Source organism: Archocentrus centrarchus, chromosome 4, assembly GCF_007364275.1.
Source record: "Archocentrus centrarchus isolate MPI-CPG fArcCen1 chromosome 4, fArcCen1, whole genome shotgun sequence".
Lineage (NCBI taxonomy): Eukaryota > Metazoa > Chordata > Actinopteri > Cichliformes > Cichlidae > Archocentrus > Archocentrus centrarchus.
This window is the reverse complement of record NC_044349.1, coordinates 23,954,095-23,971,599: the sequence shown is the minus strand read 5'-3', so window position 1 is coordinate 23,971,599 and position 17,505 is coordinate 23,954,095.

The window sequence follows — 17,505 nt, the reverse complement described above, 5'->3', positions numbered from 1 at the left end:
TTTTTTTTTCTGAATTACACTCACGGCGCCTCTGACCTCATACTCTGCATCGCTTGATGTACTGCCCAATCACACACCCATAGCGTCACTGTTATTGGTACGCCTGGATGAAGCTGAGAGGAACATTAATGTTAAAGTGACTCAGATGTCATCATTTTAACAGATTTATGGCAATATTATGTCTGAAAAGGACTTCTATCAAGCTTGCATGAAACTGCTCCTTGTGGTATACATCTAATTCTTGGCAAAGAATATTTCTGCAAAGCACATTTTTGAAAATTACAGGAATTTTTTTTCCCCATTGCTTCTCAAAATGGTGCTTTCTGGAAAAAAAATTGTTTCATTTTTTTTTAAAATATAATTTGGCATCTGTCTTATATTTAGATAGGTTGATAACAGAGCATCTTCATGTTTGCTTTTTTTTAAATTAAAAATGTTAATTTGTTACAGCTGTCATTACTGGAGATGGTAGGGAACTTTGGGAGTAACAGACACAGATTTATGCCATTGTTCAAGAAATGTTTTTGAACTGTAACATGAGTTGTAGCAGCTGAGATGAACTATTGCTCCCTCTGGCAACTCGTTAGCGCTAAGCTAATTACTGGTGCTTTGGTGAAGAAGGGTAGGGGTTTTAAGATGTGAGGGGTGGGGCCATGCTAATGAAGGATTAGACAGAGGTTGTTATACCGTTTCCTTTTGATGTGATTACTGTGCTGAAGGCTACATGTTGGCTGGCTTTAATATGGTCGTTCTGGCGTCACTGGAAACAACAGCAACCATGAAAGTCACCCAGGGAGGGAAAGGAAAGGAAAGGAAAGGAAAGGAAAGCCCTGTTGTGCACCTTGGCTCCTCTCAGCTATCACCTTGCTCTGTGAGACACAAAGGGCATTAAAGCAATGTTTCTGCAAAAATACTGCTGTAAGAAAACATTTCACATTCTACCTACTCAGTTTGTGTAAAATGCTGATGTGCTCCCCACCAAGAAAGTGTGAAAACCAAATGAAAAGAAAGGTATACATGTTGTGAGAAATATTCATATCACTGGGAGTTGTCTTAGTGGCTCAGTTCTCATTGATATGCATACCAGCTTATAATGTCAGCTCTGGTGATTTTCAGAACAGGATGAGTCACACCTAGCTGGCTTTACCCTCTATTACTCTTCTTTCTCTGAGCTCACTTGTGAGAACTTCAGACTGAGTTCATCTACATCTGGTAGACAAACTATTTGCCTACAGAAAATTGTTTGCACCTCTAACTACAGTTTTGCCACATTTCACTTTCAACTCGCATTCTTACAGATGAAAACCTCATGAATAAAATAATAAGAGACAATCAATATTATTTGTGGTAGCAGTGAGTCTGTGAAAAGTTTCACAAGTAGTGGTGAAAAACCTCCCAAAAAAATGATGATCTGATTCTGAAGTCTCCATCAGCTGCAGCCTATTTTAAGCCCCAGTCACATAGGCCTACAGACTGGTTGGCAACCCCCCCCCCCCCCCCCCCCACCCCTCCCCCATGCAGATGACTATGAGAAAATGAGTATTCCCTTGGCAAGTGGTTGCTAACAGCCGCTAGATGTAATCAGCTGCAAAGAGGTATAAGGTGCTGAACTAAAAACCTCCTTGCAATTGCTTTGGTTGCTAGCAGACTGTTGCAGTTGTCTGTCAATTGCATGAAAGTTGTCTGCAAACTACTCACTAAGCTGTGGTGAAACTGAAAAGTGACTAGTGTTAACCTACTGGTGAGTGGTTGTGGGAAGTTGCTGAACAAGAAATATACAGCGCTGCATGGAAATCCTCCTTGATTGCTTTGGTCACTAAAAGATTGCTGCAGTCGACTATAATTTGTATAACCTGTCAAACACTCACCAACGACGAGGTGGAAATGGACAAAGTTGCACGTTTTGAAGTGTAGGTTTCAACTGTAAGGCACAGCTTATGCAGCTTATGCAGTGCACTTCAAGTTTTACTACCTCTCAGTGAGTGGTCAGTGAATGTTTGCACCTAGGTCAGTATCATCCATGCAACCCACAGGTGACTACAGCAATCTGCTAGCAAACTAAAGCAACAGCAAGGAGGTTTTTGATGCAGCACCCTCTTTTTGTGAGAGCCAGCAACTTCCAGTAAACACTCACCAACTGGCTAGGGAATAAACATTTTTCCCTAGCAACTGGAACTTTTTGGTTTGCATTGTATGCCTCTCTGTGACCAATTTCATGCAGCCAGCTGTAGCACAGATCCTTGTCCATCCAGCCATCGTGTTTAAACTTCGATAACGCCTTATAAAAGCACTGTATCACTCTAATTTCACAACAATAACATCTTATTAGTGTCCAAAAAACTTTCAGTATGCATGATGTATGTATGAGTAAAATCACAAACCAAACCATAATGTAGCATAGGCATGTACCAGCATGTTAAATAAAAATAACACTCAATAGATGAGATATTGTTAGTATAATAAATGTATTTTATTAAATCATTTATTTCTTCGTGTATTTATTTTACATCCAAATGTCCATACCTGTATAGACTAATGGATCGACCAAGGTTATGTTTCAAGAGTAGATTTCCAGTCATTTTCTGCATTAAATTATATTATCTTCTTTCTTTGGAACAGTCAGTTGTGTATTTGTCAGTGGTTTGCTGTAAGCTTTTCCCACAATCCTCAAGTGGTCACAATGAATAAATAAACAAATAAATAAATAATTAGAATTTATGTTTGGGATATAGGCATACATCAAACCAAAATGAAACTATTTAGGTGTTTAATACATTACAAGTGTGGTCAGATTAATGACACATTGGATTATTTGATAGGAAAGAGGTCATGCAACACTCCTCATCTTCTGGATTCAAATCATAAAGATGACAAAGCTGCCGAGCCCCTGCTTGAGCCAAACAGACTCATCAACAGGACAGGCATCACTTGTCAATATTTGTATTACAGATGTTGCCTGAAGCTTTGTATGTATACCGATGCTGTCTCTTTCTCTCTGTGTCTCTGCGTTGTGTGCATCAGTGACAGACTCGTCCAGGGAGTAAATTTGCCCTCTTTGTTTTGTTTTGGGGGCTTTAATTTTGCTGCTGTTGGAAAATTATCCATAATTGCAGCCTGCAAATGCTTATCCCTCTCTTTCTCCTCTCCAACTACTCTCTTGTGTACACTAGCTGTACATGCACACAATCACACACACACACACACACACACACACACACACACACACACACACACACACACACACACAAACACACAGTCTGCTACCCTCAGTAGATAAAATGGTTTCTGCTGAAGGATAGATCCACATTTTCTCACTGTCACACTTGGACACATTGCCACATTGAGACACACATATTTGCATGCAGACACACACACACACACACACACACACACACACACACACACACACACACACACACACACACACACGCTAACACATCCACCCTGAGGTTGATAATGAGACTGGGAAACATGATTTATGTTTCATAGTGCAATCTAATTGATTTGATTAATCACATTCTTTCTTAGCTAATTAAATTACCACAACAGATTACAGAATATTTGGCCACAAACGTGCCCAGTGGCCATGCTGTTTGTTTTTAGCTGAGTTACATTACGTGTTTCTGAAAAGCTGTGATCAATGAATTTTATGGCCTATAAATCATTCAAGATCCATTCCTAAAGCTGAGTTTCTGTATTACCAAACATACAGAGAAAAGTTGTGCAACACATTTGGACCAGCAAAAAAAATATATGCCAATGTATTCACGCTGTTGATATGTTCATAATATTTCATCATATGCATTACAGCCATAGAGAATTCAGGCCAGTATGTGTATATTGTGTATATATATATATATATATATATATATATATATATATATATATATATATATATATATATATATATATATATATATATATATATATATATATATATCGAATTAATTACAAGCTTTGTAATTAATTAATCGAAATTAATCGCATTTTAATCGCATTTCAATATTTAACATGAGAAATATTAATTTAAGTTTAGTTGATGAATGAATCAATATACATAAGCTTAAACTTCAAAATTTTGTTTATTTTCCCACCAGTCTACTACACAGACCAATGAAGGGTGGAAGTGCTCCTGTAAGCAAACTCCTGAAATTAAAGTTAAGCATCATAACTGGATAGTTTTATTCAACATTAATGTCTCACTTGTTATAGTTGGAAATTAATCATTCTCTCAGCTGTATTCCTTGATGTTGAAATGTGTTATGCTTGTTTTAACAGCTTATTTTGAATTAAAGACTTAAAATTAAACCACAAAAAGGAGAAAAAGTTCGTTCTCCGTTTAACAGCTGTTTTACACAGCTGTGCTTCGCACTCACGGTTGCTAGGCGACATGAGCTACGCAGAGGTGACGGCAGCTGATATGAAGGCTAGCTGCTCACTTCCGGCCTTTGTGGTGTTCGTGGGCTGCGAAAGACGTGGGCCGGGTCCTTCGCAGGATGCGGCCCCTAATTTGGACATTGTGCGTCGATATAATCTGTATGCCGGGAACTCGCGCACTGAGAAAGGTTCCACGGTGCAAAGTGCGATTAAAATGCGTTAAAATTTTTAACGCGTTAATTTCCCCGTAATTAATTAATCGAAATTAACGCGTTAAAGTCCCACCCCTAATATATATATATATATATATATATATATATATATATATATATATATATATATATATATATATATATATATATATATATATATCAAGTCGCTTTGTAGCACTTTTGGTGTTTGATCTTGTTTGTTCATTTTGTAATTTAAGATATGCTCCAGTGGTTCATCCTGCTATTGTTAGTCTGTTCTGTTGTCGTAAAAAGTGGGTATTTGTCGTGAATGGGAGTGTGTAGTTGGGCCAACACGACAGATTTGGAGTTTAGCCAGTTAGCAGGATGTGGAGCAACAGATTTCTGACTGTCACCGGCAGTTTATATTTGTTTGCATAAAGTAATAACAGAAATAGGTAACCAGGACTCCGACATGAGACATTGTGTTGTGCAGTTACCTGGTTTGTGTGGAATAAATAACCCTTTTTGCTTTTTTACATCAGTCTCATTTTTGATCACTGAAGGGCATGCAAGCTGCCTCCTAAATGCACGAGTCAGAAACTTTACGTCCTGCAGAAGAGTCAATGAAGGTCTGATGATTACACATGCTTCTCTATACACTCAGTTAGCCCTTGCTAGTAGCAGATCAGATACACTTTTGCCTACAAAACACCCTTAATTCTTTGTAGCATAGATTCAGCAAGGTCCTGGAAACACTGATTTTTGTCCATATTGACATGATAGCACCACACAAGTACTGTAGATTTCTCAGCTGCACATCCATGATGTGAATCTCCCATTTAATCTCTATTGGTGCTCTATTGGATAGAGATTCGGTGACTGTGATGGCCATTTGAGTACAGTGAACCCATTGTCATACTCAAGAGACCAGATAATATGAGCATTGCGACATGCTATCAGAATATGGGCACACTGTAGTCATAAAGAAAGGGACATGGTAGCCAACAATACTCAGGTGGGCTGTGGGATTTAAATGATGCTCATTTGCTACAAAGGTGAAGTGTGCTTAGAAAATATCCCCCACACCATTATACCACCACCAGCAGCCTGAACTGTCCATACAGGGCAGGATGACTCCATGCTTTCATGTTACTTGCCAGATTTCGACCCCACCATTCGAACATCACAGCAGAAATCAAGACTCATCAGAACAGGCAACATTTTTCAGATCTTCTATTGTTCAGTTTTGGTGAGTCCATTTGAATTGTAGTCACAGTTTCTTGTTTTAAGCTGACAGGACTGGAATCTGCTGCTTTAGCCCATCTGCTTCAAGGTTCAGGATGTTCTTCTGCATACCTTGTTTGTAATGAGTGGTTATTTGAGTCACTGCTGTCTTCCTGTTGGCTTCCAGTCTGGCCATTCTCCTCTGACCTCTGGCATCAACAAGACATTTTCACCCAGAGAACTGCCTCTCACTGAATTTCTTTCTTTCCTGAAACATACTCTGTAAACCCTAGAGATACTTGTGCGGGGAAAAAAAAAAAAAGTATATCAGCAGTTTCTGAAATATTCAGAGCAGCCCGTTTGGTACCAGCAGCTATGCCACATTCAAAGTCACTTAAATCAACTTTCTTCCCCCGTTCTGATGCTCGGTTTGAACCTCAACAGGTTGTCTTGGCCATGTCTACATGCCTAAATGCATTGAGTTACTGCTACGTGACTGGTGATTGGCTGATTGGATATTTGTGTTAACGAGCAGTTGAACAAGTATCTGTATAAATACAAATATGAAGATTTTTTTAATTGCATTTTTTTTAACCAATACATTTACTGAGTGTTGATATTTTGTCATTTGACCCAGATATGGTAGATTCATTGACCCTTTTCATCCAAGCTTGTCCCACATTATATTCCTGTGGTTTTATCTCTTGTTTTCTGGCTGGGAAACTCAGTGGGTGTTTGTCTGAGCAACATGTATGCCTGGTATTACAAAACATTTGATTGGACTTGTTTTTACATTTCTTGGAAAATAAACTAATAGAATCTCATTAATTTGAGTTGGATTGCACTGAGATGAACTGTTGTTTTAGACTCTGGAAGAATTGAAAGAAAATAACAAGGAAAGACATTTCTCTATAAATGTTTTTAAAAATCTAATCACAAATCATGTTTAGAGTTTATTAAAGGATCAACTTATCTTAAAAGCAAATGCCAGAACCTAATTTTACGACTGTGTTTTCCTAGAAGTAATGCACTGTTTAAGTTGGACTGTGCGGGATCACAAGAATACAAAATAAAGGTAACCGTTAAAAGAATACTTATGAGAAACAGATGAGAAAAGAGTTGAAAAAGCAGAGGGTTCTTCATCATAACTGAACGCTGGATGGTCAAACTTATTCAGAACCTCCTCCCTTAACACTTTCCAACATCAACCACTTCTGCAACTTTCCAGAACAGACAATCTGACATTCACACCCACATAAAGTTCCAGTTTTCATCATTTTTTTAATGACCGCAATTTTCATTAGTGTGTAATTATCTGAAAATATGAATCATTCAGTCTTTGTTACCTTAGAAAGAGCCTTTTATGTCTTCAGAAGGAGTAGGTCTCTTCTACCATGGTGTGCCGCCATGTTTCTACAGTAGCCTGGAACAGCCAAACCAAACACTGGCTCCAGTATGGGATGTTTAAACAGCCACCATAAGTTTTCCTAAGCATTTGAAAGGAAAGGATGAGATGACAGGCACTCACTTGATTGTATATTGCCTCATCACCACTAGGTAAAAATAAATGCTGCACACTGCTCTTGTAACTCTGTGATCAACCACCTTTACCCTAATACAAAATCCATGTGGTGTCCAATTGTACCCATAATGAAGGTATTTAGATTCACATTTGTGTTGGAGTTGACATCATGTGTCCTGCCTTCTGCACACTTTACACAGGAAGCATCCTCAACTAAAGCCTTGATTATACTCTGTTGTAGACACGGACACAGACCGCTGGAGACACCATAGCCAAGTAGCCAATCCTGTTTTGCTTCTTTGAAGGCCACTTGAAGCAGTGGATGAGTCTGTGCAATCACAAAAAATTGGCAAGCACACGAATGTCCACACAGACCCTCACGCTCGTGGTCTGATGATGAAATTTACGTCACTCGGATTCAGGGGGACCCTAGCAGACTTGCAGATGTGGGAAGTATAATCAAAGAATAAAACCTTAGTCGCACTGGCATAGCGACTGGTCTTTGGCAACCTTCAGTTGTTAAGGAAAGATGTTTATTCCCCAGCTGGCAGGTGAGGAGCTGCTGGATGTTGCACCAAAAACCTCTCTGTGGTTGCTTTGGCCTCCAGCAAATTACTGCAGTTGCCTGTAGGTTGGATGGAAGATGCTGATTTGTCTGTAAACACTTGCTAAATACTAGAGCCAAGAAGTAGTAAAACACAAAAAGTAAAAGTTATGCCTTACAGCTGAAACCTACACTTTTCAAAAGGTGCAGTAGTTGGTGAGTAGTTTGCAGACGAGTCAGTATCTTTCAAACAAATTACGGGCAACTGCCAAAGTCCGTAAATTGCTTTGGTCAGTCATCTAGTGACAAAAGCAATATGCATTTTTCCCTAGCAATCTGTAGAACTTTCAGGTATCTCTACTTTACTTACGTATTTATTATTCTGACAGCTTTTCACTTTTACTCCCCATTTTTAAACAAATTTCTTTAATTTCTAGCGCTTACATTTTCAAAACGGACTTGTTACTTTAGATTTAATCCATTTGAGGGGAGTTAATATTTCCTCTCACTGCGTGCCTTATGAGCATCAAATTGATTTGAACCTAAATGGAGGGAAGAACAATATTACATAAAAGACGATCCTATTGGTGTATCCATCGCCGATGCTTATCAAAGAGATGAAAGAGGCATTATGTAGCACTTTAAGCAGGCTGGAAGGCATTTTTGGTGCAAATGTCCATAAGTTGTGGTTGCGGTACTTGAGCATCTTGCTATTGCTACAGAAGACTATCATTACATAGTAGGAGTAAAGACTTTTAAGCAGCAGGTCATTTCAAATGCACCGTATCTAACAGCTCAGCATATACAAGCAAACGCAAAGTGTTTCTGTGCAGGTTGTCACACACTGTGTCTGCTTGCTAAAAGGGTAGCTGCTGCATTATCCAGGCTCCCAGGTTAACTGGTGTTTCTAAATTGCCCATAGGTGTGAGTGTCTGTCTCTCTGTATTAGCCCTGCGACAGACTGGTGATCTGTCCAGGGTGTACCCTGCCCTATGATAGCTGGGATAGGCTCCAGCCTCCTGTGACCCTGAAAAGGATACGCAGAAGAGAATGGATGGAGAAAGGAATAAGAGATAACCCGTGACTATACTCATTTTATCAGTTTAGATATAGCAGCAAACTCACCCATCTATAATATAGGCAACAGCAAATAGAGCTAGTTCTTTAATTCCCTTTGTTTTTTCTGTGTTTGTGTTCTACATAACAGATATTCAAGCTGAATACACTTATTAGAATTAGAACTGAAGTTGACATTAAGTTTGTATTCCCTTATATTACAGTTTTCTTGGTCGTTTTGGTGCAGTTCTCACAGCAGGAATGTCATTCTCACTACTCTTAATGCAGTTCTCAAAACAGTTAAGGCATTTTCATAAAACAGACTCACCTGTGCAAAATACATTGAAACAATCAAAACCTTATTCACATATGTCAAAACATGCAAAGTCTGTTAATCACTTCAACTCTGTGACCAATGAATAAAACTTTTCACTTTTTTAAGACTTAGACATCAAATTGTTATTTTACTTTTATCAAAACATTACTGACTTTGAAAAGAGGACTGAAAAAATGTGGATCTAGTAAAAATTGTTCAGACACTTCCACTTGTTCCAGTTACCTCAGAGACCACTGTTACCTTCACCTTCCACACCCTCTCAAGCTCGTCTCTCAGCTCTTGGTATTCTCGTGTTCCTTCTTCCTGATGTTACTGTCGCTTGATATTGTTACATCTATTACTACACCCTTCTGCCTCTGCTCGTCCACCACTACTGTGTCTGGTTGGTTAGCCATCGTCAGTTTGTCCGTTTATATCTGGAAGTCCCACAGGATCTTAGCTTGGTCATTCTCAACCAGCCTTCGGGGTGTATCCCATTTTGGCCTCGGGACTTCCAGGCCATACTCAGTACAGATGTTCCTCTATGCTATGCCAGCCACTTGGTTATGGTGTTCCATGTATGCCCTGCCTGCTAGCATCTTGCACCTTGCTGTTATATTCTGGATTGTCTCAGGGGCATCTCTGCACAACCTGCACCTGGGGTCTTGCCTGGTGTGGTAGACCCCAGCCTCTACTGAGCTTGTGCTTAGAGCTTGTTCCCGCGCTGCCATGAGTAGTTCCTCCAGGTTCGTCCAGCCATTGGTAGGATTTTTGATATTGTCATGTCCTGGGCCGTTGGCCCAGCGTTTTGTGTTAATTTATTTCCTGAGTTTGTCCTCCCTGTATGTTTGTCATGTTCCCAGTGTTGTGACTTGTCTGCGTGTTCCTTGGTTTATCACTTCCTGTTTTATTTTGCCAATGTGATTTCCTTGTGCTTTGTGTTTAGCTTTGCTTCCCCTGTGTAATTAGTTTCATTTGCCTCACCTGTTGTTCCCTGCTGTTTCCTCTTGCCCTGATTACCCATTGTGTATTTAAGCCCTCAGTTTTCATTTGTTCTCTGTCGCGTCGTTGATGTTTTGTGCCCGCATGTTCCTGTGTTCCCCGTGCCTGCCCTTCGTCTCCCTGTGCCTCCCTTCCAAGGTTTTTGTATTTGTGTTTCCCCGTTGAAATAAATCCCCTTTTTAGTTATGTTTGCTTCTGGAGTCCTTCATGTGAGTCCTTCCTCGTCCGTTTCCTCCCCGGCCATGACAGAACGACGCGGCCAGTTTTGACGTACTCAGGCCCCTCTAGCCTTCAGTCGGTTTCCCTAATGTCTGTTCACCCTAGCACTCTGTCAGTTCCTCCAGTGTCAGTTCCTCCAGTGTCAGCTCCTCCTCAGTCGCAGTGTTCCCAGTCAGCTGTAGCACCAGCTCCTCCTCAGTCGAAGTGTTCCCAGTCAGCTGTAGCTCCAGCTCCTCCTCAGTCGCAGTGTTCCCAGTCAGCTGTAGCTCCAGCTCCTCCTCAGTCGCAGTGTTCCCAGTCAGCTGTAGCTCCAGCTCCTCCTCAGTCGCAGTGTTCCCAGTCAGCTGTAGCTCCAGCTCCTCCTCAGTCGCAGTGATCCAGTCAGCTGTAGCTCCAGCTCCTCCTCAGTCGCAGTGTTCCCAGTCAGCTGTAGCTCCAGCTCCTCCTCAGTCGCAGTCTCAGACCCCTCAGTTAGCTCCAGCTCCCTCTGCTCACCCTGCTCCCGCTCCCTTGGCTCCAGCTCCCCCTGCACCCGTACCTGTTCCGCGGGTGGGGGCAGCCACGGACGGGCTGACCTCTGCACCCGTTCCTGTTCCGCGGGTGGGGGCAACCAGGTCCAAGCCTTCGCATCGGTTTTCTGTGTTAGCTGCAGCAGCAGGGTCTCAGTCAGCTCTAGCTCCAGTCGCTCTCCCTCGCCTTCAGTCAGCTCCAGTAACTCTTCCTCGGTCCCCAGTGTCAGCTGTTTCAGTGCCCTCTCAGTCAGTTCCCTCAGCCCCTGTCTTAGTTCCTTCGGTTTTGGTCCCAGTTCCCTCAGCTCCTGCTCCTTCTGTAGCTCCAGTAGTGTCAGCTCCCTCTCAGGCCCCAGTGTCAGCGAGCTCTCGGTCTGTCTCCACGCAGCCAGATCTCCCTAGCTCTCGGTCTGTCTCCACGCAGCCAGATCTCCCTAGCTCTCGGTCTGTTTCCACGCAGCCAGATCTCCCTAGCTCTCGGTCTGTTTCCACGCAGCCAGATCTCCCTAGCTCTCGGTCTGTTTCCACGCAGCCAGATCTCCCTAGCTCTCGGTCTGTTTCCACGCAGCCAGATCTCCCTAGCTCTCGGTCTGTTTCCACGCAGCCAGATCTCCCTAGCTCTCGGTCTGTTTCCACGCAGCCAGATCTCCCTAGCTCTCGGTCTGTTTCCACGCAGCCAGATCTCCCTAGCTCACAGCCCGCTCTCTCTGGCTCCCGGCCTGCTTCCACGCAGCCAGTCGTCTCCCGGCCTGCTTCCACGCAGCCAGTCGTCTCCCGGCCTGCTTCCACGCAGCCAGTCGTCTCCCGGCCTGCTTCCACGCAGCCAGTCGTCTCCCGGCCTGCTTCCACGCAGCCAGTCGTCTCCCGGCCTGCTTCCACGCAGCCAGTCGTCTCCCGGCCTGCTTCCACGCAGTCCCCTGCACCTCTGCTATTCCTCGAGCAGCCCCTGCTGCTCAATAAAGCAGCAGTGTGCCCTGTTCCGCGGTCCCAGCCTACGCATCCGGTGCCTCACTATGTAGGCCCCGTTCAGCCCATGGGCTCAGCTCACTCCAAGCCGATGGGGGTCTCCGCTCATTCCGAGCCGATGGGGGTCTCCGCTCAGTCCGAGCGCTCCGCGCCAGAGGGTCCCGCTCAGTCCGAGCCGATGGGGGTCTCCGCTCAGTCCGAGCGCTCCGCGCCAGAGGGTCCCGCTCAGTCCGAGCCGATGGGGGTCTCCGCTCAGTCCGAGCACTCCGCGCCAGAGGGTCCCGCTCAGTCCGAGCCGATGGGGGTCTCCGCTCAGTCCGAGCGCTCCGCGCACGAGGGTCCCGCTCAGTCCGAGCCGATGGGGGTCTCCGCTCAGTCCGAGCGCTCCGAGCCAGGGGGTCCCGCTCAGTCCGAGCCGGTGGGGGTCTCTGCTCAGTCCGAGCGCTCCACGTCACCCGAGGGTTCCCCACCAGAGCCCGGGGTCGCCCTTCTCCGCCGCCGCATGCCCCGCGGTCGGCCTCCAGTGTCTGCTCCCCGTCGCCGCCGCCGCACGCCCCGCGGTCGGCCTCCGGTGACTCCCCCTCGTCGTCGCCGCCGCCGCTGGGAGCGCGGTCGGCCTCCAGTGACTCCCCCTCGTCGTCGCCGCCGCCGCTGGGAGCGCGGTCGGCCTCCAGTGACTCCCCCTCGTCGTCGCCGCCGCCGCTGGGAGCGCGGTCGGCCTCCAGTGACTCCCCCTCGTCGTCGCCGCCGCCGCTGGGAGCGCGGTCGGCCTCCAGTGATTCCTTCTCGTCCTCGTCGCCGCCGCCGCTGGGAGCGCGGTCGGCCTCCAGTGATTCCTTCTCGTCCTCGTCGCCGCCGCCGCTGGGAGCGCGGTCGGCCTCCAGTGATTCCTTCTCGTCCTCGTCGCCGCCGCCGCTGGGAGCGCGGTCGGCCTCCAGTGATTCCTTCTCGTCCTCGTCGCCGCCGCCGCTGGGAGCGCGGTCGGCCTCCAGTGATTCCTTCTCGTCCTCGTCGCCGCCGCCGCTGGGAGCGCGGTCGGCCTCCAGTGATTCCTTCTCGTCCTCGTCGCCGCCGCCGCTGGGAGCGCGGTCGGCCTCCCTCGTTGGGATTTTGCTTTGTGGCCCCTTGGCCTCTGCGGCCTCCTGAACTGTGTGTTTTTTGTTTTTGGATTTCCCACTGACTCCCCTGAACTGTGGACTGTTTTTTCCCCTGCTGTTTTTTGTTTTGTCATAGCTCCTGGACTGTTCCTTGTTTCGGCCCCCTGTTTTGGACATTGGAGCTCTCCGGCCTTGTGCCGTGGCTTTTTGTTTCATCCGGTTGTTTTTTTTTTTTTGCTTCTCGTCCCCGTGTTTTGTTCTTGTTTGGACTGTGTTGCCTCTGCTCTGCCTCATTTTGATGCCCCCCGTTGGACTGTCTCCGGCCTTGTGCCGTCGCCTTTTGTTCTGGTCCTGTGTTTTTGTTTTCTTCCTGTCCGGGTTTGATTTGTTTTGTTCCCGCCCTGTTATTTCTGTTTTGCTCCCTGTCTGTGTTTTTGTTGCGGGCCCTCCCTCCTGGTCCCCCGCCTCCCGCCCTTGTCTGGTTTTGTTTCTGGTTTTTGCCGTCGGGAGCCGGCCTTTGAGGGGGGGGGTACTGTCATGTCCTGGGCCGTTGGCCCAGCGTTTTGTGTTAATTTATTTCCTGAGTTTGTCCTCCCTGTATGTTTGTCATGTTCCCAGTGTTGTGACTTGTCTGCGTGTTCCTTGGTTTATCACTTCCTGTTTTATTTTGCCAATGTGATTTCCTTGTGCTTTGTGTTTAGCTTTGCTTCCCCTGTGTAATTAGTTTCATTTGCCTCACCTGTTGTTCCCTGCTGTTTCCTCTTGCCCTGATTACCCATTGTGTATTTAAGCCCTCAGTTTTCATTTGTTCTCTGTCGCGTCGTTGATGTTTTGTGCCCGCATGTTCCTGTGTTCCCCGTGCCTGCCCTTCGTCTCCCTGTGCCTCCCTTCCAAGGTTTTTGTATTTGTGTTTCCCCGTTGAAATAAATCCCCTTTTTAGTTATGTTTGCTTCTGGAGTCCTTCATGTGAGTCCTTCCTCGTCCGTTTCCTCCCCGGCCATGACAGATATCAGCTGCTTCGTCTTTCTGCCGGTGGTACATACCATGCAGGGGCCTGTCCTTCCTTGATGGTTTCTGTTCTTGCTCCTCTCATTTCTCCGGTTTCTGCTGCCTGAGATATTCACTAAGCACGTGATCCTTTGTGGCCATCTTCCTGATGTATTCATGGATCTTTGCTGTTTCATCCAGGATAGTGGTTCTGACATTCACTAGTCCTCGGCCTCCTTCCTATCACTTAACGGAATATATAAATATATACTGTCATGCAATGCTGGGCAGTATTGAGGAACGTGAGAAATCTAATCTAGAGTTGTGACTGACAAAAGTACAAACTGTTTTGATGTGTTGTGAAGCAAAGCATGCATAGAAACAATGGCCGTGTGTATAAAACAACGAGAAAGGCTAAAATGGATGGGGAAAAGCATTATTGATTTGAGAACTGCATTAAGAGTAGTAAGAATGATGTTTCCGATGTGAGAATTGCAAGAAAGTGATCGAGAAAAACTGTAATATTATGTTAATGTGGCACAAGGTTCTGTGAGCGTTGCACAGAAATAGCTGGTAGAAACACCCTCCAAAGAACTGCTTTTTACTTTAATACTTTGAGTACATTTCAGAACCTGTACTTTTTCACTTTACTTGAGTGAAGAAATTGTGCTTCAACTTTTACCAGAGTACTTTTCAACAAAATTAGCTGTACTTCTACTTAAAAGACAAATATGTGCACTTTTTCCACCTCTGGTGACTGAAGCCTAAACCAAATGGAGTGAAGCTTCGGAAGGTGATGTGGTTTTATTCTCTCTACATTATCTGGAATTTGGGTGTGACAACCTGCTCAGGACAGCCAGTTTTTTACTCCAACTTTAAGCACACTTGACAAATAACATACAAGCTAATTCCTAATAGCATAATCTGTCTTTAAAATATTTTAAGTCCAAATTATTAAATGTGAATCCTAGATTTCCTACACTATAGCTTGATACTGTCTTTCATTAGAACCATCTTGCAATGTAATTTTTCAAACTTCCCCATTTCAAATGTAGGCTTTCTGTTAGGACCATGTAACATCTAAACTGAAGCTGAGACATTATCAGGGTTATTTTATCAGAAGACATTATAATGGTTTTTCAGAGGCTGTGCAGTACTTCTCATTATGGGTTTATGGATCTTCTAATGTAAAACTGATGGAGGTTCTTTTGTAGCATTAATAAAACTATTCTTTGTCAGAAAAATACATTTCTAAAGAACATGAAAGCTGTATCTCTGCGAACTTTGCAAAAAATGCAGACAGACATTTGTTAAATGTGTGAGTAGTTTTTAGAAGCAGCACAAATTAAAGTCAAACTTTAAAAGAGCAAAGAACAAAAAAAACACCAAAAAACAAAGAACGTGTGTATAATTTACAGGAAAACCAACTCTTCAAGTGCATTTCATTTCTGGTTTCTTTCCTCATTAAGCAGGACAATGCACCATAATGCCCTTCTGATCCACCTCACTGTTTTTTATGACTGTGCAATCATCTATAGATTGACTTTGCTATACATGCTGTAATAAAATGGGTTTATGCCATGTTGAAACATCATATTGCTGAGAGCTGGTTACTAAGATGGCTGCAGAGAAAAAGGAAAATAAATTCTGTGTGAGCAGGGGGATAAAAAAGAAAAAGAAAAGACTAAGAAAGGGAGAAAAAAAGCAAAAGGAAAATACAAGGAGTGAGGGACTTGTGAAGTTTAGAGGTACAGCGGGACCTTATAAAGTGGGCCAAGAGTGTGAAGATAGAGCACATAAAAAGCAAGCCGGGGATAGGGAAGATTGGAAAAGAGAGCAAAGCCAAATAGAAGACAGATTGGTCTGCAGAAAGTGGAGAGCAGAGAGATGAGAAGGAGAGGGTGCAGGAAGGAAAGAGAGAGGAATGAGAAGTATGGGAAAGAGAAAAGAGGAAGAGAGGCAGAAAGGGAAAGAAAAACATATAAGAGGGAGAGTAAGAGGTCACGAAGTGGTTATGAAACCAACTCTGACCTAATCTGGCGTGTTTATGACTCTGTGTTTTCCTTTTTTTTTTTTCCGGACACTGAGATGCAGGCTGGAATTAGACTGGGTGGTGGCTTAGGATGAGCTCAAAGAAAACAGAAAGACAGAAAGATGGGAGCCATTTGTATTGTCATTTTTACTCTGTTAGTGTAGCATTGGGTCAAAGTGTGAAGGTCAGGGTGGATCACAAACAGTTTCATTCAGGTGCATCCAGCAGCACCCGACCCTGAGTCACCAACATCTAGTAATCACGAACCAGTGAAATCAGTGCAAAGAATACAGAGACGTGACTGTAATTTTCCATTGTATGAGCACGCATTGTCGATGTTCAAACATAGTTAGTTTAACCTGTCACTCTCTCACTTTATTACAGAGTAACTTGTTTTCACTTTTTATGCCTTTTCTTATTCTAGTGTCATGATTATTGCGATGTAACTTTGGCTTCTTTTTCAGGAGAATGTTGTGACTCTAAATAACTGGCTCAGTTTCATGACTTATAAAACATCTAATAAACTTTTGGTGGTGTTATGGTTTGGTGGATTTTGACATTTCAGTAAGACCGATCTGTTGATGTAACAGCGATGCCAACGCTCAGGGCTCTTAAAACAAATCAGAGGAAAACAGAACCATGATCAGAGCGGTGCAGCATCATCTGACACGTGCAAATTAGCTTACTGTGTAATGTGAACTCTGTATTTCTACAAGGCAAAAATAACTAACATTATATAAAATGAATTACAGAGATTTTAAATTTTGTTCGGTGCAGTGCTTAGCATTGTGGCTTCACAGCAAGAAGGTCTTGGGTTTGAGTCCAGCCTGGGAACTGTTGGTGTGGAGTTTTCAAGTTCTTCTAGTGTCTGTGTGGGTTCTCTCCAGATACTCTGGCTTCCTCCCACAGTCTGAAGAAGCAAATTGGCTGTAGGTGTGAATGGTTTTCTGTTTCTCTGTGTTGGCCACGCAACAGGCTGGTGGCCTGTCCAGGGTCTACCCTGCCTCTCACCCTGTGATAGCTGGGATAGGCTCGAGACCCCACCCCACAACCTTGAACTGAATAAGCAGAAGAAAATTGATGGATGGATTAAACTTTGTTTGTGTGATAAGTCCTTAAACATGGTTATCTGTTACTCAAACCAGGCAAGTAACGAACCATTTGCATTTTTCAAGTCTGCAATCAGAATGCTCATGAAGTAGCAAAGGTGTCATATGGACTGTAAAGACCCCTGAAGCAACTGTGTTATCTGTAATTTTTTTTACTGTATAAATAAAACTGGATTAACCTACAGCTAGCTTCCATACATCGATTTGTGTTTCATATTTAAGGTGTTTTGTTTCATCCTACTGTCTTTGTCTACAGTCACCATCTTAAACTCTGTATTTCCACATGACCTGCTGTGTCCCCACTTTGATATTTTTGTACTTTTCACATTGTAACTGAATTACTGTCCACATGTGCATGGGTATTTTGGAAAA